The 21,694-nt window shown below is 48.6% G+C and overlaps 1 protein-coding gene and 1 long non-coding RNA gene across 2 annotated transcripts in view; one reads left to right on the top strand and one right to left on the bottom strand.

The window, feature by feature from the left end:
* org-1 (optomotor-blind-related-gene-1) overlaps positions 1 to 21,694 on the top strand; it is a 96,876-nt gene that overhangs the window by 42,122 nt on the left and 33,060 nt on the right. The gene's annotated exons all lie outside the window — the stretch shown is intronic.
* LOC135900776 (uncharacterized) lies at positions 306 to 13,785 on the bottom strand. The gene is made up of 3 exons (XR_010563936.1): positions 13,546 to 13,785; positions 6,766 to 6,922; positions 306 to 387 (listed from the first exon to the last, which is right to left on the bottom strand). It is a non-coding gene; the product is annotated as an uncharacterized lncRNA (long non-coding RNA).

The raw sequence follows: 21,694 nt of genomic DNA on the forward strand, positions 1-21,694 counted from the left end.
CTGAGTTACGCGTCCTGAAAGGCGTGTAAATGGCGGTGATTAACGGTCCATCACCGCTTTCCAAGAAGCAATAGGTTGACGGAGGAATGTACCCTCTACCCTGAATCAACATTGTTGATGTTGCTGTTAATTACTTTCGACATGGTGCATACCCATAACGGGGATTGCCCACGCAAATGGGTAGTGAGATACGTAGACATGGTGCCCCGCAAGGTCGCGCTATCGTTTTCATCTCAGGTCACTTAGTGGAATCTCGATACAGTTGAGAATATTGTTGCTGCTATTGAAAGAGGAACGGTACGTACCTGAAAAGATGGAAGGTCTTCACCTTAGTGCTCGTCGCTTACTGAGCCCAGGGCCAATCCCTGTGGTAGGTTACGTGCCATACTGAAAAGTAATCAACATCAACAAAGTCACCACGTAACGCGTTCCTTCTACGCATTGCTTGCTCCGCATGTGTGTATTCTGTGAATATTTTGGTTCCCACGGTACCATATAGTACCTTCAAGGTGGGCTTACCGAAACTTAGAACAACAAATAAGAGTTAGTTGAGTGCTTTTGACTAACTAAGTGCATTCCAGAAACTATGAAGTTACTAGTGGTTTCTCAACTGGACTTCGAGCAACATGCACTTGGCCTTATTTTGCGCAGAATGATTCGTCTCGTTTTAAAGTTTCGTGCGCGATAGCAGTGGCACCCTGTGCACTATGTAATTCTGCGTACCTTGCACAACCACAAGACCACGTTTGCTCCTCTTAGCTACATATCATCGTGCTTGATTTTCTGAGCATGCGCCGTGCCTTCTAAACTTACATTATTTGCTTGTTATTACTACGTGAAAAAAAAAGCATGTAAATTTTGAGCTTTTCGTTTCATTTCGCTTAAAGAAACTTGGCCCTTTGCTTTGCCTCTCGAGCTATATTGGTAGCGTGTTCACATGTGCATTCGAGCTCCGCTAGGTTGTTGACTTGCACATTTAGTGAGTGGGAACACCTCAACGTAATTCTGATCGACGCAAGGTGAGACCGTCGGTCGTTGTGACAATCTTTCAACACCTTATTGTGCGACCACTCGCGGACGCCCGCTCTCCTCGTCGACTCATTTACAGCATTAAAAAAAAAATTATGGGGTTTTACGTGCCAAAACCACTTTCTGATTATGAGGCACGCCGCAGTGGAGGACTCCGGAAATTTCGACCACCTGGGGTTCTTTAACGTGCACCTAAATCTAGGTACACGGGTGTTTCCGCATTTCGCCCCCATCGAAATGCGACCGCCGTGGCCGGGATTCGATCACGCGACCTCGTGCTCAGCAGCCCAACACCATAGCCACTGAGCAACCACGGCGGGTACATTTACAGCATGACGTCACAATACGTTGTTTTATTTATTTTTTCTTTTGCAAACGACTTTGCTATATACACTCTTCCGCAGTGTGCACACACGCGTGGGTCCACTCCGTCGGTGCTGATCGCTCCTTCCCTTTGGTTGTTGCGTCTCGGCGGAGGGCCTCTGTGGCTGGGTACGTGGATGACGTTGGCGGGGAGCAGAAGCACCGAGTGCTTGGTGCGCATTTTTATGCACGCAGGCGCGCACGCTTGCAGAACGCGCGCACGTGTTTATGGTTCTCCCTCGTCTGGCCGTGGCGGACTCGCGGTGACGACCAACTAGACCCATCGCGGAAACCAAGTAATGTAAAAAAAGAAGAGACGTGAACGTTTATGGATGTAAATAACGCTCCTCTGTCTCGTATAGAACATTGCTGGCTTGTGCGCGCATGCTTCCTCCAATGGCTCAGCGAGCGCGAGGTGTAGGCATGCACAGTGTCCGAATTTGAACCCTGCACATCCCTGTTCGTCTATTTTACCGACGTAGGTACACACGGTACAGACGTACCGTTATTTACTGTATTTATTGTTTGTTATTTTTTTTCTTTTTTATAAGAAGACCAAGAATCCTGTGTTCCACAGAAACAACATGGAATATTTGTAGGCATGTTGCGTATTATTTTGCAATGCGTGGCTGGCATTTTGATTCATATATATTATACATAGGGCTCGAGTGACGCTTTCAATACTTTTAATGTTTATGGTGCTATTACTTCTTGGACTATATAGGAGATTTATTTACATCTTCATATCAGAGTGCAAATAAATTTATCGTTTCACAGCTTTCAGTCGGGTTAGTTCCGCGGTTAATTACCTAACAAGTTAATTTTGTTAATGTTTTTGGTGCTGTTTTAAATTTGAATGATCCGTACCAACTAGCTCGCACCCAAACCCTTCTAATTCTTACATTTCATACGTGTTCAAGGAGGAAGGTCTGAGCTGGACCCCGAGCCCTTAGACGTATCGAAGGTCGACCGTCTGTGGCGCGGGGGCCCAATATCCTCTTGCTGACCTTCTGATGTTATTGGACGTAGGATTCTTGGGCCTCAGCCGATACTAGGCCGACATTAGCCAGAGCCCAGTTTGAAACTATAGCTGACAGCGCCGTACGGAGACTTTCACCGTTTGAAAACAAAGGCCACGAAAGCGTTCCGACAGCAACTTCCGGTTGCCTCATTCTTTGGACTTAACGAGACGTCATCTCGGTAAAGTAAATATCGTGTTTTCTTCCGCTTAACCGTCCCGTGGCTGCATCTGTGTGGCAACGAAAGGTTCATGTAAGAACAGCTGCCGACCAATATCGGGGCTTATCGTGCTAGTCGTGATGCCGGGCAAAACAATACTATTTGATTCGATTTGGCCCTGTCTACCTTGCCTTTATAGTTTTTGAATACTTCGCGCTATCGTGCAAATACCTCACAAGTGCATTTCGAAGTTGAAACGAGGAGGCGTCAGGTTCCTACCGTACCGCGAACAGGTTCACCGGAAATTTAAAGCCAGTCAGCCTAACTATAGGAGCGTCGGAAAGTCGTATTCAGGATCTCAAAAGTTATCAGAGGACTATTCAACGTGTATTCATTAAGCGCCATCATTATTCAATGCACGCATTTCATTCAGTTTCAAGCTCAACGTCATTGACCAGGCATAAGCGGCTGGCCAATGACGCGGATTTCACAATCTGTGGGCTTTGTGAATTCGGCTGATTTGACAGCGAGGCACGCGTTCTCATAAACTAAAAAAGGTGGGCGGTAAACAAGCTCTGAAAGAAAATCGCCAACGCAGACACAACTCGGCGAGATTTCGACTCGCAGCAACTTATCCTTTCCTCACATCATGTCGCCCTCCGCACAGCTGTAAACGGATGCAAGGGACGGCAGGAAAATTCCATTGGAGTCACCATATATAATTGCTGTCACAGTGAAAACCACAGGCGGTCAAGGTCAACCCCGAGCCCTACAACACGCGGCGTCTCTCATAGCCCGTTCAATTGGCCCACAAATTAAGCGCACTTTACCTCGACGATGAATAACTGTCCATGGTGAATAACTGTCACAGGCGACAGCTGCAATATATAGAGACGCTCAGGTCACGCAGGAATCAGCTTCGTGGAAAGTTTGTTCCCCTGAGAGCTTGTCAAGAGATATATTTAGACACGAGCAATTCTAATCGCCAAAGCTCTTACGCGACGTTCTACGAGATATCAGGTACGAGGCCAAGGGCGACGCAGGTACACTATTGACCCTCACCTGTACACGCAGTTACAACAGTCGCTGCAGAAACGTCATATTTGCATGCTCGTGTTGTTCGCGTGTACTCGCACGGGCACTCTCGTCGGCGCTGACACGCTCGTGAACACAGTGGCATGATCGGCCTTGCTGGCGATGAACGCCTGGGGAGCGAAATGCAAGGAGACATTTTGTCTGCGATTACGATTCAGCCCATTCGTGGCCCGGGAACAAAGCAACGCAGTCACGCACACATTCACATCACGTGCACACGCACAGGATTAAAAAATTAAGTTATGGAGTGTTACCTGCCAAAACCACTTTCTGATTATGAAGCACGCCGTATTGGAGGACTCCGGAAATTTCGACCACCTGGGGATCTTTAACGTGCACCTAAATCTAAATCCACTGGTGTTTTCGCGTTTCGCCCCCATCGAAATGCGGCCGCCATGGGCGGGATTCGATCCCGCGACCTCGTGCTCAGCAGCCCAACACCATAGCAACTGAGCAACCACGGCGGGTCACGTGCCGGATCTGCGCACTTAACAGACACGGTAACATACACACGTGCGCTAGCGCTGTAGCCCACGCGTCCACGTTTCAGTGTATCGTAGCATCCGTTACCCCCCAACCCCGATGCCGTCGCAACAAGAAAGAGCGACTCTTCGCCCTGCGCTTGCGACGACGGCGTTTATTGCCCGTTCCACTCCGCATACGGCGCGTTTCATCGGCGAATCTCCGAGCGCATTGTTTGTTGTTGCGGTGGCCCTCGCGACCGCATCGCCGCGGAGCTATAGGCGGTCGTCGCGTCTCGATTTCCGCGTATACATGGCAGAACCGTTATCTGATAGCGTGTGGCAACGCGTTGTTGTAAGAAAACACAACACACGGCAACACTGTGTTCTTCTTCCTTTTTTCTCCCCGGCCCCTCCTTCCGCAATTTGTTTTTCGCTGCGCTTTCTAGCCAGTGCCGCGGCTCGCGGATCGTAACTTCCTTTCTGTGTGCCCGCTTTTCTATTCCCTCCTCCTTCACAACAACTAATGTGCTTGTCTGGCGCTCCTGCAGTTTCCTCGGTTAGAGAGCAGTCTCCGACGAAAGCGTGTCTTGTCCTTTGCTTTTTTTTTTCTCTCTCTGTTGTTTTCTTCGCTTCGCTCTCTCACTTCCCTACTTTCTTCTGTCCTTTCGTGCGGGCTGCCTTCAGTTTACGGCGCGGCATCATAAACATATCCGGCACGCGTAAATGTCACATAGCTCAAACTCCGAGGTCGCGAAGCAAAGCAGCCAACACCGTAATAAATCACGCAAACAAACAAACAGAAACGAAAAGAAGAACTCTACAAGAGATAACAAGTGGTCCAGAACCCTGAGAAAACGTATAGACGTATTAGGAAGAAGCAGCGCTTGCTATGGATATATGGAACGAGCGCGAGCACCACCACCGCGTCCTCTATGTGGCTATATGCTGCGTCCACATAACATGCACTATATGGCGTATATCACGTGATACGAGAGCCAAGGCCAGTCTTCGAAACAACGTCGCGCTTCGGTCGAGCCGTGGAGGGGGCTGCGCGACTCAATACTGGCGCCGCCGCCGCTGCTGCGTGCTGCAGCAGTTGCACTGACGTTGCACGAAGCGGAGACGACGCATAAAAAGGCGGCCACCGCGGTAACCTAATCGCTGGGTGTTCTCGTCCCCGTCTCGCGTGTGAGAGCGGCGTCGTAACGCGAAGCAGCCTGAAGGATCTCGCGAGACTTCGGTAGGAAAAGAAAAAAAAAGAAAAGAAGGAAAAGTATGCGGACGCCCGAGGGAGTTGTTTATCGTATAACTCATTATTTTGTAGCTGTGGCTGTAGTAAACGCGCTCGGCGCTGTGTTCCATGGTTCGACGATCTTCGAATAACAAACCGAAGCTTATATACATGTAATTGTTGGGCTGTTTTCTTGTCCGTTTTCTTTTTTTTGAAGTTTTTTTTTTTTAAACTTCTCTCGGTGCGGCGTCCAGGGTCTGCCGCTGGCTATACTATGGGCGCACGAAGGAAGGCTTGGCTGCATGAGTTAAGGCACGTGTTTCCTTTGACCGAAAGCAACGTATATATACACCACGCGAAGGGCGGCCTCTCGAAATGAGCCGGATGTAAATTGGCTGTGTACATTTGACGGGAACTGAGTCGGGAGCAAATTAGGAACGAAAAAAGAGAGGCCCGATTGCGTTGCTTATAGAGAGCCATCTGCCTGGCGGTAGCGAAAACGGAAAGAAACGCATCTCGTTGAGGTCGGAGCATGCATTGTATTTCAACGCTACGCGACGTTTATTTCGATAGATCCCGCATAGATACAGAATCGAAATATATTTAACTGGCCCTAAAAATACGCAGAATCGGAACGAGGAGCGCGTATGCAGGACACGACAGCACACGGCTAAGGTCAGCGCAGGGCTGACATTAGCATTATCCTGCTTTTGCAAGTTAACGTGCTGTTATTATTATTATTATTATTGTTGTTGTTGTTGTTGTTGTTGTTGTCGTCGTCGTCGTCGTCGTCGTCGTCGTCGTTGTTGTTGTTGTTGTTGTTGTTGTTAACGAGAAAGCTAGAGATAAATAAACGCGTGCAGCCCTGTGTGAAGCAAGGCTTGCAAGACCTGCTGCGTTTAATATTTCCCCAACTATCACATCGCTGCTGCGCGTTATGAGTGAAAATAGATTTTTTTTTTATTTTTTAGACAAGCCTGTTGCAAAACACTATGAAATTTCTGCGAAAGACGCCGGCGCTAGCTGCGGGCATCAACACGACTGCGGCATTGATGGCACGACAGCTACCACAGTAAACAACATTTTAAAAACGCACTTACACGTATAATTTTTTTTTCTTTTTTTACAAAGTGCGGTGCAAGGAAGGTGATAGGGAATGCGGCTTAGAGTACGGGTCTCGTTGCTGTGCGAGAGTTAGTATAGTTGGGGTCGACAGCGATAAACTGGAAACTGCAGCGCGTCGGGGAAAATTGCAAGCACACATGTGGCTATAGAACAAACAACTCAAGAATTTTTCGTATCTCTCCCCGGTGGGCTTAAGGCACGCAATAAGGACGGCTGGTCGGGTGGCTTCATCATTTTTTTTTTATCGAGACAGAGAGAAACCAGAGCGGGTGTACAGACCTTTACAGGGTGCTCGACTTTCCCACGGTCACGAGGTGCACGATGTCGGCGGCGGCGGCGGGCCGCACGGGGTTTTCCGATGCCTTCGCGCAACCCCATCTCCGGGCCGATAATTCCTTAGAAAGCACGGGATCCAAGCGCCTGTTGTTTAGCCCGGCTAGGGAAAAAAAAAGAAAGAAAGAAAGAGAGGGAGAAAAGGTTTCTCCTGACGTCGCGTGTGTATACACCGCTTAGATGCTCTCCGCGGGCACGCCTGTGTGCGTGTGTGTGGTCGGCCGTGAAAGATTCCAGGCTCCCCACAGCCGTTCTGCTTCTCCTGAGCTCAACGCATCGATCAAAAAACAATGAATCGAAGAAAAAGAGAAAAGAACCGTGGTAAGAACTAGCACGTGTACGTGCAGTAGTTCTTACCGCGGGTTCTTTGAAATGTATAGTATATTGCGATCGCACGATATACGCTCTATCACATGCAGCCGAGAAGTTACACGGGCACATGCATCGGGCTCGCATTTTAAGTTGCTTGGGGGCACACGTTTTTCTACAACGCTTAATTTATGCAGCACCGATATTGCAGCTAGTGGATGTGAATAGAAAGCTTTAATCTCGGTGTTTTGCGGAATTTCGGGACACCAGAACGGTGGCAGCTGAGCCGGTAACGACTTCTTGTGGCGCTTTGTTTCGCCACGTCTCGTCAGGAACGTTTTCTGTTGTAGCATGACTGGTCTCGTCGAAGGACGAGAAAAGAGCCACTGTACGCTAATTGCGTTGCCACCAGCGCGCTTACGCTTGCAGCTGAGTTAGCACACAGTTCGCCGCAGTAACACTTCTGTTAAACTGGTTGAAGTCGGCTTCACAGGAGGCGTCGCCAGCAGAGCTGCTGTTCATATAGACTGACTGATCAAACAGCGTTGCCGCTCATGACCGACCGACCGAGTGACTGACTGGCGCCTATAGTGTCGCAAAGCAACACAAGCGCTCTGTGCACAGATTCTCACCAAACTTTGGGAGCCTACATGCAACGTTACATGCAGGCGCCATATAACCGGATGGATGGATGGAAGGTAGGAGTGTCCCCTTTGAAACGGGGTAATGGCAGTTGCCACCATGCTCAGCTTTAATTTCTGTTTAACTGTGTTGTAAGTTATTAAATTTGGCCATTTTCTTTAAATACGTGTTCCTACACTTTTAACCTTATGTCACCTCTCTGCTTTTGAGCTGCCAATCTCCCAATCGCTAACCAAACTTACAACATCGCTCTCTCTAGCGGTGAGCGACACTTCAACTATAGTGAAGGAGTCCGGAATAAATTTGGCGACGTGGGACCGAATTCACCGAGCATTTTGTTCGTGACTCTTCTTTGTTATTGCCACCCGCCTTCGCTAATAGTATGTCCATCGTCACGAGCGGCTGCCAACTGATCTTACGAGCAACTTTAGCCTAAGAACATTTCTGTGGGTATGGGCCATGCTGTTGATAACGTGCGTTCAAAAAACCCGAGCAAAACATTTTTTCCATCGGTCTACATCGGGACACGGACGCCCATCGAAGCTGTGTCCGAGTGATGACAAGCAGAACGCCACGGTACAGAAACGGCCGCACAACCATCGTTCTCTCTTTTAAGGTGTTTAAAAGGGGCTACACGCATACGCGATGCCTAACGATACGGGCTCGTCGTGCGCCAATCGGGTCTGCGACCGCGACTTCCGATCGCAAAACGAGTTCTTCGCGGATATTGAGCTCTGTCACCACACTTAATTTCTCGAGCCAACTTTTCGAAAAGGGGACACATCATACACGCGTGTCCTGCACCAAAGCCCTTCTTGGTTTTCCCTACACACTCACCTTTCTGACAAGCCCAATAACGAGCGCACCGCGTGTTACAACATTGGAGTCGAGGCAAGCTTAGAGAAATTAACGGCAACTGTTACTTCCAGAGATACCCATTCGCATTTTGAAAGATGCCGAGGGCGTCTGTCAAATCTGCGCGCTCCTTGTACAGATATAGACAGTTAGTATAGCTGAAGCTCTTTCCTAGCGGCACCGAGCCACGTGGTTTCGTCCGCGTTTCCTAATGCCGCGCAAGCTCTGGCCTCTTGGCGCGCACGTGTCCCTTGCCCGCCCGAGCTCTCCCGCTTTGACGGACGAGCAGACGGGGGAAACCAGGCGGAACCGCCGTGTCGTTATAAAGTATAACAGAGCGCCCGGTTTCCTTCGTTGCGTCAGAAATCCCCTGCTCTGCACACGCCGCAGTTGACGCGCACGACCGTAGGCTTTCTTTTGCCTGCCTGCCTGCCGTTCTCCAGAGTTAGCCGTCCGCTATTCTGCGCCGTGCGTCCGCAGCACACAAAAGTGCACTGGAAGAGAACGAAGCTGCATGGGGGCGCCGCGAGCTGCCTCGCCGGCGCGATCTATCAAGACGGAGCAGAGCCCGACAAGCACCCACGCCTGCCCGCCTCCCCCACCGAAGCAACGCCGAGATCCAAAAACCAACATGGGCGGTCTTGTCTCATTAGCAGCTCTCAAGGGGGGCAACTCCACGCGTGCGCGCTTGCCCCTTCGCCGCACGTTGTTCGAGCGCAACGACTCTGCAGTGGCTGCGAGTCCTCCTCCTTCGTGCGCGGCCCCTCGGAATCCATACATCGGGCACGACGACGTAAATGGACCGTCCCGGTATATCCATGGTGCTGCTACTGTGTGTCGAGCTCTACGTGCTGGCTGTTGGGAGGGGAAGTCCTGCAGATCGCTTCTCCGGGAAACGCATATACCGTGTTCATGCGTTATTAGCTGTTCGAAGCCGGCCTAAATGGCGAAAGAAGCAGAAATCGAAACGTAGATAAAGGTTAGGCAGGTTGCATTTGGTTTGCTACCCTTCACTATGAGAAAGGGGAAAGAAAATGAAAACTTGGAGGACGCTTAAGATTCGCCTCTCTTTAAGTGTGGAACGCGATAAAATTCCAAGGTCCCTGCTTTTCACGCTTCCCGGCAACAGCAGTTTATGTAACCGTAATGTTTGCCGGGAAACACTGGTGGTGAACGCAATGCACGAAGGCGAGCTTTCTGGTAGAAACGCGGCCTCTTGCGTGGGTCGATATCCTGTTGTTGTTTCGCGCTTTTAACGTTTCAATCTGATAAGATCTAGTATAAAAGGTATGCGCCGTCGGTGTTTGTTTGCAGGCCGTCGTTCTCAAAATACCGAGGAATAACTTTGTCAAGATTGAAAGAGAAGGTATGAGCCACTTTGGTGATAGCAGAGTAGTTGAGTGTGCGTGGTTCGGAATGATGTTTCGCGAGAAGACGGTCGACGCTAGACGTGGGACGCCGTCGCCGGACTCGACGTCGTTGTCCCTACGGGGAATGGTCCTGAGACCGTCGTCAATGCGACGCCCTCTATAGCTGGCCTCTCTGAGGTCTACTGCGTTCCGCACACGGGAGCCCTAAACTTCCAAGTCACACTCAAGAGCAGCATGGCTTCCATGACTGTAATCGTCGATGCTGGCTGCCTTGTCACCGCGACGGCGAGCGTTGTCCTGTCGTTCCTGTCGGCCCGCAGGTCACCCACGTAGCCTGCCTCCTCTTGCCGTCCTTCGTTCCGAACGAAGTCCTCCTAAAGGCACTATCGCCATACGGCAACATTCTGTCTGTCAACGCTGGTCTTATGAGCGGACGACGTGGCGTGCTCACGGGCACCTTGTTCATTCGGATGGAAATGAACACCATGAACCCTGTCCTTAATTACCAGAGGGCCTCCACCGTGTGATTTTTGACTGCCGCGGCTTGCAACGCGTGTGTCGTCGGTGCGGCTCCAGCGACCGCTACCGTCGTTTCTGTCAGAGGAGTTGTTCTTCCTTGGGGAAGAGGAGATCCTTCTGCAGTGGTCATGCTGTTTCCTGTCGGTGACTGATGGACGCGTATGACTTAATTTTCGACCAGCCTGGTTCTTGTAGCCAGGCCATCAAAACAATGCACTAAATATACATGTACGTATAGGTGCCCGCGATTTCTGCATGCTCTCGTATGCGTGATCATCTTTGTAAATACGCATCTCATAGCATGGCTCCAAAACTATGTAAAGTCACATCATCATTGTACATAACCATTGTGTATACTGTATATATTGAACATGTCTTTGTGTAATGTGACAATTAGTTTGTGTAACTGTGTGTTTCCGTGGGTCTATGTGGTTATACATGTTAGTGAGCGTGGACTAAGACGCTTCTGTGAAAACGTGCCATTTATAACATTGCTTCGTGCTTTGTAGATGTTAACGTTCTGGTGGAATTGGGCCGTCATTGTGACTCAGTGTTCGTGTCGTCGTTTGTTGAAATAAACTTTTTCTAAAGCGACGATGGATTTTTCGCGACACGGGGCCGTTAACGCTATTGCATTAATAAATGGAGGCTATGCGCACGCGTTCACGACAGCTCCACGGGAGGCAAACAGTGCTCAGAAGCAACGTTTTTAACCCTTTAATGAGGAGACATATAAATACCAAGAAAAATTTTTATTCTTCTATCTAAATACGCAAAACACATCAAGAATAAGCATAATCAACAAAAATAACAAATATTTTGCAGAATTTTTTTAGCAATAGAGGGCGAACCCCAGACAGGAAACTGGAAGTGGGCTTCACCCCAAGCCTCCTAAGGCTTCATTTTCAATTTGTATCGACAGCTCTCATAATATGTGAACCATAGGCGCACATTTGAGTTGCTTTACATCACATGTGTGACACCACTTCAGCTGCATATGTTGCATCGGCCTGTCTCCTCTGGCCTTGCTTGCACAAGACAGTGAGTCGCGTACCAAACTTCTACTTCTTCGTCCAGTGTTCCTGCTCTAAACCAACAAATGACGCTTGCTGCCTGTCATTCAGTCTTGGCTGAAGACATTTAGCTGGAAACTTCATACTCAATACTTAAACTCACTAAGAAAAAAATTCTTTTTTGGTACGTTGCCTGTAGGCAACACTCGTCAATAAAGGGTTAAGCACGCCAGTGAATGGGTGGCTTGCTATGTGTTTCCCTGAACAAAGGTGGCTGAGGTAACATCAGTCGAGAAGGCTGGATGAAAAGAAGTTGAACACTGTCATAGACACGGAAAAGCAAATGTAATCTGACGCGTCATCAACAAATGTCCACGCGTCCACGGTAGTGTTGCATGTTTCATAAGGGCCAGCAGAAATAGGATAAAGCAGGGGTAACAAACAATAACGCAGGTAAAAAACTGATGGTACTTTGGGTGTCATGAAGCGAGGTGTCTGTCGCAGCAGAGATAAACGTGTGATTGTTTTATGCGTGGAGGCATATAGAGACTATGTGTGTGCACGTTCGTTTACTCGATCTAAGAATACCAGCGTAAACGTAAGCAGCGAGGGGCATACTCAACAAATTCTAATTTACGCGTGTCGGACAACCACGAATGCGCGAACATATTAGACAATTTTGATATGTTCGCAATCTTTTGGTTGTCTGGTAAGCGTAAATTTGGAATGCTTGTCATCCGGTTCGTACTGTGCTCAAGAATTGACTATTCGAAATTGACGAACATTCATTTCTACCCGAGTACGAGAAATATGGACACTCATGGGAGTCTACCGACAGAGAGAAAGCCAGACGCAAGTCGTGTATATTTCGAATGATTCTGGTGTAAGGTTGCGGTGGTCGCTGCGGAGATGTACTACCACTTCCTGATGCAAGCGCACGGAGTAAAGGAGTACGAGATTTGCACGGGTAAATGCGGTATTATCGGAACCTTTGCAGGGAACTGCTATTGAGAAGCTAACCGCGGCCGGGCTTCAGCTCTGACAGTCATTGAGGGCATTATACACAGCGCTTTTGGCACATCTCGTTGGCATGTTCTGGCATGTAGTTTACTTCTACTCAATAAATTCCAGTCGTTCCATAAGGATGACTCACACTTATGCAACGTGATAATTTCTTAAGTGAAGCAAAGTAGTTTATTATTTAGACCACCTCACCACGTTCCATCGCTGTCATTCATTGTCAGGTTGCGCCAGATATGATCACTTTTTTTTTTCGGTCGTTTCTCATTTAGAAGCTCCTCAGTTGTAATAAAGTCCAGCTAGGAAATGCATCGCGCGTGTCACATATAACGTTAACAAGCATTAGTTTTAGCCAAGTGAACGCCACACGACCTTTCTATTTCACTTTGCTTAGAATTGATAAAATATTCGGTATTCGATTCGATTATAGTTTTCCTCCATTGCGCGTACACCTATTCGATTCGAAAATTTCGCTATTGACAACGTTAACGTATGTGGGCGTATTATAAGCGTGCTGCGTGAATATCTTCCCCAAAGTTATTAAATTGGGCATGTCAAGGCTGCAATGCGACTTTCTTCTGTTGGATTGCTACTGGAGCCATCACACTATATTTATTCCCAAAGTTATTAAATTGGGTGTGCCACGATTGCAGTTTGTTTGGAAAAAGTTTATTTCAATGAGAGAAGATACGGACACTGAGTCACAAGCCCGGCGCAATTCCACCAGGACGATAACATACGCAAAGTACAAAGCATTGTATGCACGGTACGTTTTCAAAATAGTGTGCGAGTCCTCACGATTGCAACGAGGCCTTTTGCGTAATGACTGCTGCTTATACAAAACACGAAGCATTGCATGCATGGTACATTTTCGAAGTAGTGTCCGAGTCCTCACGATTGCAACGATGCCTTTTGCATTACGACTGCTGCTGAGTACGAAGCATTGAATGCACGGCACATTTTCAAAGTAGTGAACACGGAAGTATTGTTGCACTTACATTGCTGCTGGAGCCGCTCTGTACACGCACCAACCGTCACTGCTTCTCTGACGATGCGTCATGATTTCCAACCCAAAACATTTCTTGTGGGTAGTATGTTTTGCTGTCACTCAAACAAATTCGGTTCGTACAAAAAATGACTATTTAATATCAAAGGCAAAACTAGTCCTTTAATGCAACTGAACAATTCTTTCTCACGGATAGTCTAAACAAAGCCCGTTATTATTAATGTGATGCAAGTCCAATGCGCATGTTAGCGTCTATACGACGGGCAGATTCAGTGCGGCGGTTAAATGGTCAATGCGACACAAGCTTTTCTGTTTTATCGGCGAGGAGGAACGTAGCCTCGAACCAGCGCGCCGCGCCCCTCTCCTCCTCGCACTGGTTATGGTCATGTTTATCGCCATTTCTGGCCGCGGCAGATGGAAGCTTGGAAAGGTCGCGTTATCCCTGCGAATTGGTGCGATTATAGCGCGTTCCATCTTGGATTGCTGCGGTGTCAGACGACTCAAGGTCAACGGGCTACCACTGTGCTGTGTGCGGCTGCAAAGACAGCTTTCGGAAGAGAACGTGAAGTGCTTCTTCAGCTACTGAGATATCGTGGACTACGCTGCCGCAGTTGCACAGGAGCGTCCGCTTTAGACTGCCAGCGTAAACTGAAAGGACTCGACGGCAGCAGTTTCGTCGCGTGTATGTTCACAAGAGTTTGTTTCCAGTAGGCGCACGGCGACGAACTCGGCATCCGTGATAAAAGTGGGACATATGAACGAAAGGTGCGCACGTTCAAGATTTCCTGCTGGTCAGAATTATACCGGAGTCCCCCGGTGCGGCATGCCTCGTAATCAAATCGTGGTTTTGGCACGCAAACTCCTAGAATTCAACAAACGGTGCGTATTCGAGTCGGTCGAGTCTCCGCCTCCTATGTTGCACCTTCGCCTCTGCATATAGCGCAAGCGCGCAGAAATCTGGGAATCCGAGGTCGAAGCCGTTCCCACGCGTATAGCATTAGACGTTGGCCCTTTTCATCAATTAGCTTAGGTTGTCAGGTTCAGGTAGAGGAGCCTTTTGTTGGGTTGTCAACAGTCGGCGTCACCACTGCGTTGAATTCTCGATAGGCGCTGAGGGAATGGAAGTGGGGAGGGGGGGGTGGGGGGGGTGGGGGGGGGTGGATGGTTGTCTCGTGGTGAACGTCTAAGGAATGCTCATCGCCGTATGGAGACGTTATACTTCGTTGGCAGCACCAACAACCAGAGAACGAGGAAGCTGCTCGTTGTTCTAACTTCGGGGTGGAGGACGAGAGACCGGCTCTTGGAGCAGACGAAGAGGAAACGAAAAGCTTTATACACAGTGTATGTACAGATATCGCTGAAGATAGCGTACATGTAGTGGTAAGAGCCCACGTCGACTGGCGCCGACTCTCTTTTTTAACAGTGGGCCGGTTCGGTTTCAAATGCCCTTGCCGACGCAGGCTTACTGGTCCACCGTCGCGCAGCATAAGGTGGGCCATGTGGTGACGTATCCCAGTTTGATCGAGTGTACCGAGTTCGTCGCCGTGCGCTCACTGGACGCAAAATCTTCTGAACATACACGCGACGAGGCTGATGGCGTCGACTCCTTTCAGTTCACGCTGGCAATCCCAAACCGACGCTTGTCTGAAACCGCAGTGGCGGAGTCCACGGAGTCGCTGCGGTTGAATTAAGAGACACTTCATGTTCGCTTTCGAAACTTATTATTTTTTTGCAGCCGAATACAGCAAAGTGGTAGCCGGTTGACCTTGAGTCATCTGACGTCGCAGCAGTCACAGACAGAACACGTTAGAATTGCACTAATTCGCAATGACACCGCAACCGTTCCAAGCTGCCTCTGGGAGAAACGGCGATCCGCACGATAGGACAGCGACGCGCTGGTTCGAGGCTGCGTTCCTCCTCGCCGATAATACGAAAATGTTTTCATCGCATTTAGCGTTTAACTGGTTCACTAATTCTTCCCCTCTCACAGATTCCACCATTTGCGATGGACCTGCATATTTTTAAGAACAACGGGATTTCTTTTACACCAACATCCAGAAATAATTGTCGTTTTGTTTAGTTGCATTGAAGGACAAATTATGCCATAGATATTAAAGAGTGGTTACTCAATGCGACCCGAATCTTTTAGAATGACAACAAAACATGCTGCCCACAAGAAAAGTGTTGCGTGGGTTGGAAATCTTGGCGCGTTGTCAGAAAAGCAGTGACGGTTGTTGCGCGCATTGTATGGCTCCAGTAGCAGCATAGAGAAAGAAAAAAAAGTTAAGAGCGGCCACACCCATACACCCCCAGCGGCCCAATCGAACCTAGCGCGCCTGGCGGTTGATGAGAGCAACTGGCCTGCACTTCCTGTTTCGGTTTCGCTGGCGCGAAATTTGGATTACCCCTCGTAACCGACGTTGGGCTGTCGCGGAAGCTTGTCATTTCAGACCACTTTTCGTCACCCAAATGGTAACGCTTTTATTTGTCGCTTTGATTTAGCGATTCACTCTTTTGTCTAGTTCAATATTTGGTGTGAATTGAGGTAGTGACGCAATTTTTATTTCGATTAAGTTGTAACAGATGGAGATAGAGGTAATCATAATTCACTACGGCTTTATCCATCGCGCTTGTCTTCTGTGTTTTGGTACAAGCGCTCATATGTATCAAAGAGACAGAGTTTCCGCAATGTTTTTATTCCAAGTCAAGATAGGCTTCTGGGTTCTGCCGTTGTCAAAGCACCACGACACACAGCAGCAGCTGCCGTAGCTTGGACCGCCGGAGGGCATGGCATCAGCGCGGTCTGAAAATATCAATAAGTGCACGCTTCATTAATTACCAAAAACATATGTACACGTCATAACTGTACCAGGAAACCGCTTTGAATGAATAGCGAACCGATGCACAATATAAAACCACCGACACATCCTGACTTCTGACCCATATAACTCGGACTTACAAGGATAAATGTTAATACCCCGTACAGGGGTCTTCAAAAGTTCCCAGGCCTCCATCCTATTTAATCCCATCGAGGGCATCGCGGCCTGGGAAGTTTTCGACACCGCTGTACGTACTCAGTATAAGGAGTACATTGGTAGGCAAAATAGCAGTTCACATAAGCGTGATGAAGATACATTTGAAACGTCCAAATACGAGGCCTTTGTTCAAATGCGCGCCTCGCCACGCCTACGCGACAATACTTTGTGCAATGTCTTCGCCACGAAAAACTGATAAGGAACCGAAAATTACTAGAATGCGCAGTACTTCCCAACACGGCCGCCGCAATAAGTACATGCAGTAGTCATTGGTGGCTTTTCCCCACCGTTACTTTCCTGTATAAACAATACGCACGGACGCATTCACCAGCGTCCGTCCGTGTGGAGCCGTAGATACACACCTCGCAAAGTACCAAACGCAATAAGCTATGCTCGCTGTTTATGTCAAATGTCATTGTTTGCAAGCAATATCGTTAAAATATTCAGGAGCCCTTACTCTATGAGGGAAACGAGCAAGCAAAACTTGGCTACAGCCTGCCTAACATCCTGCTTTCTTTATTTAGGTAGCGTCCGTCCCCGGAACGCCGTTTTCGGTCCGAATCAGCGTGGCGTCTTTTATGTTCTTTCCAGCGTTCGTCAGCCTCTAGAACGGGCCAACGAAAAGACCGTCAACCGTGACGCGATCATTTAAACGCGGTTTAGGAATTCAATTTTCTCGAAACCGGAATTTTGCTGAAATGTGCAATTCATGATATTGACCTTAAGCGTTGTCCAGCAGATCATTTTTAATCCGCCAACACGAACTATTTCAATGGAATGCCGATGCCGCGGTTATCGCAAACAGCGCTGGGCAAGAACGGTTTACCCTCGCAAACCGAGACGCAGCGTCTCGATGGCGTCTGACAAGCTGCGAGTCGCAGTGCAGTGCACAGCCGTGAACCGGTGCAAGTTAATGGCAGCTTCGCGTCGTTTGATTATTTTCACGGTACGCAACCAACAAAGATTATGCCGTTCTCGGTGGGGATAGCAACGAAGTACAGCTATTACAGCCCTCTTGCTACGCATTTCTTGAGGGGGCATGCTTTTCGCATTGTTCGCGTCTAGCCGCCTCATATAGAGCCGCAAACTGATTTTTTTAGCGAACCTCGTCACGCTCACAAGTCAATTACTCCAAGCTTCGCTTAAAAACGTGACTCACCTTTCTCACACACAACACCGCCGCAGCCGACGTTCACGAGACGTTCCCGCTGGCACGCCGCTGGGGTCGTTGATTTCTTCTCGATGGACGAATGGTGATTGGTGTTGATGGCAGTACGAATGAAGAACAAAAAGCACAGAAGGTGTCTTCGATAAATTCTGTTTTTATGTATCAGAAACACGCCAAATTTGGGTGTATAATTATTACTTTGTAAAGCGATTGAGCAGAATTCATTACAACATTTTCTTTTTTTGCGTCTGCGTCCCCTGGCGTTTGATGAGAGCATTAGTTCGTTACGTAGCCGTGACGTAGTTCCTGAGGCCACATTTCTCTGAGTGTCCGCTCTTAGTCTTTTTCTTTCTCTATGGCAGCAGTGCGAAATCAACGGTGATGTTAACTGTGCGTTTCCGTGGGTATATGTGGTCATATGTCAGTGAGTGTGGACTCGGACACTTCTTTCAAAGCGTGCCAAGTATACAACGCTTCGTGTTTTGTAGATGTCATCGTCCTGGTGGAATTGTTCCGTTATTGTGGCTCAATGTTCGTATCGTCTTTTGTTGGAATAAACTTATTCTAAACACCCCTGTGGAAGACTTCAGGCACGTCGCCGGTTTTAGACATGAGCGGAGTAGTGGGGTACGACTTAAGAGATAAGAAAGTGCAGTCGGAAACGATGGAGTAGGTGAAGTGAAGGGCCGTACAAATATAACCCCTGTATACTGTTAACTGTGCTTGGTGGTTCCACAGTTGCTGGTGACCCGTACTACGAACGCTTCAATGGATCAAACCCCGACTCCAGACGACGTCACTCTGCTCCTACCACCTCTGCAACCGGTCAGTTACCTTCTACAGTTGTTATAGGAGCTACAGCTACCATTACGCTACCACAGCTATGGCTTGCCGATACCACTTTGTGGTTCGTACAAGTTGAGAGCAAGTTCCGCAGTTATGGCGTCGCGTTGGAGTTTAGCAAAGATGAACTGCTTGAAGCTTTGCAGCTACAGGCCATGGCCGAGATACGCGACATCATCGTTCAGCCACACCATGGAACGCCATATATACGACTATCAAAGAAGCCCTTCATCGCCGCCTCGTCCCGCCTGTACATCGGCGTATTCAACAGCTCTAGAACTACGGAGAGCTTGGTGACCGATGTCCAACTCAGTTCCTACGTCACCTGCAACACCTCATTGGGGATCAACTATAGACTCCTTGGACACGGACGTATTTCGTGTGTTGTTTCTACAACGTCTTCTAACCAGCGTACGCATGGCTCTCAGATAAGCATAAGCCCTTGTCGGAACTCGCCGAACTGGCCGACAATATGATGGACGTCGCTCCGGCAGTTATAAATGCATTCCGTATACCTCTCCAATTCCTGAAGTGGATTCCCTCCGTACAAGAGCTCGCATCTCCAGTCGCCGGCTTGCTCAGGAATTGCGCAACACTCGCAACTTCAATGACCGACCCGGAATGACCGACCCGACGATTTGGGAATGGCGCAGTGAATTCACAAATCCCGACAACTTGTACAGCGTGTCACTGTCAAGGTGCAACGACACACCAAGCCTCCATTGGGAAAATTTCCTCTCCACGATGCACGTTTCAACACCATTCATTCGGACATCGTTGGACCTTTGCCACCATGTCATGGTTATACGTATTAATGCGAGAGCGTTGAGGGCCCCCGGCCCCGTGTCGCAGAAAATCCGGCGCCGGCGTCAGGCGTCCGGCGTTCAGGCTACCTAACCACACTTCTACTACCAAAGTTGCTCATACCTTGTCTTTCATATTTTGCGAAGTTATTCCTCGGAATTTTGAAAACGGCAGCCCGCAAACAATATAATGACAGTGCATATCTTTTATGTAGGCTCTTCTCAGACGGAAACATTAAAAGTGCGAAGCAAAAAAATGGCTGTGGCTTAGCTAAGGTTAAGCCCAGGATGCGAAGCATACTAGCCTTTGTTTTAGTTGTTGAACCACTGTTTAGCCTGGTGAACTGCTGTTGCTTGGCTATATTTGGTTCGGCTAGACGAAGAAACAAGTCATGCAGGCGAGCGCACGAGCTGAGACCCGGCTATGTAGCTACGCGGCCGCAAGCGGCGCAGCAAGGAAGAGCGTGGTTGTGCGGCTAGTATGCTTCGCATAAAAGCAGTCAGGGGTCTTTGAATGCAACTGCGTTCCACTTCATAAAGGCGAAGCTTAAGCGTCCACCAAATTTTTGCTTATGTGTTTTACAGCGAAGCCTTGTATGGCTAACCGATTCGTCCGTCCGTCGCCTGTACGCCAAAAACTCCCCCACCGCAGCGCCGTGCGCATGCGGGGAAAAAAAGACAAAGAGAGGCTCGCGATTGGCTGCGCCAGTAGCGACGTCGTTGCTCTCCGTCGCAGATGAGTGCGCGCGCAGCAGTTTCTCTCCGCCTCCGAAATGCGTAGGCCACGCGTCATATGTACTTCTGAGCAGCAGGCAGCTTTCGATCAGCAACGCCGTGAGCAGAAGCGGGAACGAGCTCGTCTAGGCCATGCCGATGCTGCAGCCCGGGCACAAGAACAGGCTCGTACAGCCGAGCGCAAGCAGCAACTGCGTACCGAGGGTCCGGCAGCCTACCAAGACGTCCCAGGCAGCACACCAGCAATGGTCCAAGCGTGGCCCAATCCTGGCAGAAATTGGTACCAATCTTCAACCAATGTTGGCATATTGGCAAAGTGCAACCCAATCCAATGCTGGCCCAGAGTTAAAGCCAAGATTGGACCAATGTTATGCCAATGCATGCAGCAGCCATTGTGCTGCCAGCGTAGGACCAGTGTTGAGCCATATCGTTGCCATTCTTAATGCCAGTTTTGAGCCAATGCAGCAGCCATTGTGCTGCCAGCGTAGGACCAGTGTTGAGCATATCATGGACATTATTAATGCCAGCTTTGAACCAATGTAGTTTGCATGACGAATATTTTAGATACGCTGGCTCTAGAGTATATGCAGCCAATCTTACTGCGAACCTTTTAATGCCGCATTTTTGATAGCAATTGTCCCCATACCGTCTTCCTCAATAGTAGCTAGGAAACCTCGACAAAAAGATATTATGTCAAGAAGCACAAGTCCTCTATACTTGCAAATGATAATAAAAGAATACTGAAATTCACTTTCATGACAGTTTATTTACGAATAAGTTTGCACAAACCGGCATTTTTTGTGGCCCTAGATGGGTGACGCTCGTTTATGTTCAAGCAGTTTAATTACAGGCAGTGCCCTCGGGATAAGAATCGGGAAAGGTGCCGAGGATGGTGGGCTGGCCAGGGGTTTCAGGGAAAGAAGCTGACGTCGGTAGGCAGGTTGGTCAGTGCTTGGATGACGGCGGGCTGGCCAGGCCCCCGAGGACCACGATAACGCGGTCGTTTCGTTGAATTTGCTACCACTTCCCATAGCGACCTCACGATTACTTGGAGGAGATTACTTGCACTGTAAAATAAAAAGAAATATTATCAGAGGTGTTGGTACGACAAATGTATGTGACAGTGTTTTCATTTGAAAAATCACCATACCGCAAGAATATAAATTTGAGCAGAGAGTTCGAAGGGGTGAATCAAGAAATTTTCTTGCAAGAGATTTGTCAGGTAACACTCTTCAATACTTCAACATACATGGCATATTTCGTAGAAGGTGTAACAGAGAATATTTAGAACACAAACATAAAATGCGCAGGATCCGTCCGACTTGCTTGCAGCCCACACCTAGCCAGCGTAGCACTTTATAATTAAAAAAGATCCAGCAAAACCTGCTACAACATAACAAGCCTAGTTTCAGATAGTGTAGACACAATGCGGCGTTGGTGCGAAATTTTTCATTTTACATCCGAGAAGTTCCGTCAGGAAATACTAGCAAAATAGGTATTTCCTATACGAAAAGAAAGAAATACTGCCGGCTGGAAAGGATGCTCGACCTAGAACAG

Source organism: Dermacentor albipictus, chromosome 2 (assembly GCF_038994185.2).
Source record: "Dermacentor albipictus isolate Rhodes 1998 colony chromosome 2, USDA_Dalb.pri_finalv2, whole genome shotgun sequence".
In the NCBI taxonomy this organism is placed as follows: Eukaryota; Metazoa; Arthropoda; class Arachnida; order Ixodida; family Ixodidae; genus Dermacentor; species Dermacentor albipictus.